Source organism: Meleagris gallopavo, chromosome Z (assembly GCF_000146605.3).
Source record: "Meleagris gallopavo isolate NT-WF06-2002-E0010 breed Aviagen turkey brand Nicholas breeding stock chromosome Z, Turkey_5.1, whole genome shotgun sequence".
Lineage (NCBI taxonomy): Eukaryota > Metazoa > Chordata > Aves > Galliformes > Phasianidae > Meleagris > Meleagris gallopavo.
Genome location: NC_015041.2, coordinates 21,531,768 through 21,532,151, shown reverse-complemented (window position 1 = coordinate 21,532,151; position 384 = coordinate 21,531,768).

Sequence of the window (384 nt, the reverse complement as noted above, 5' to 3'; positions counted from 1 at the left end):
AAAAAAAAAGTCAGAATATCAAGTTTATATCCTTGCATCACTTCAGCAGCTTAAGACGAAGTGCTGCTCCCTCCTGCTCGTTTTTAAATTGTATTTGTCGACATTCTGGCCTAGAATAACAAAGTCTTAGTAAAGAATATATCCAACTCCAACAATAAAGCAAGCACACACAACTTTAATGTGCTGTAGCTGAGCCTTGGCAAGGTTGAAGTCTTGAGGCAACAGCGTACTTCATTTTGAACTGACGCTTCTTTCACTCCCCATCAAGCTCCCACACAGCAAAGGCCAGATGCAACAGCCTGAGATTGACTTGTTTATGTTAAAAAACAATATCATCTTAACTCAAATAACTGAGAAACACATTAGCACATTTTAGAATGGCCT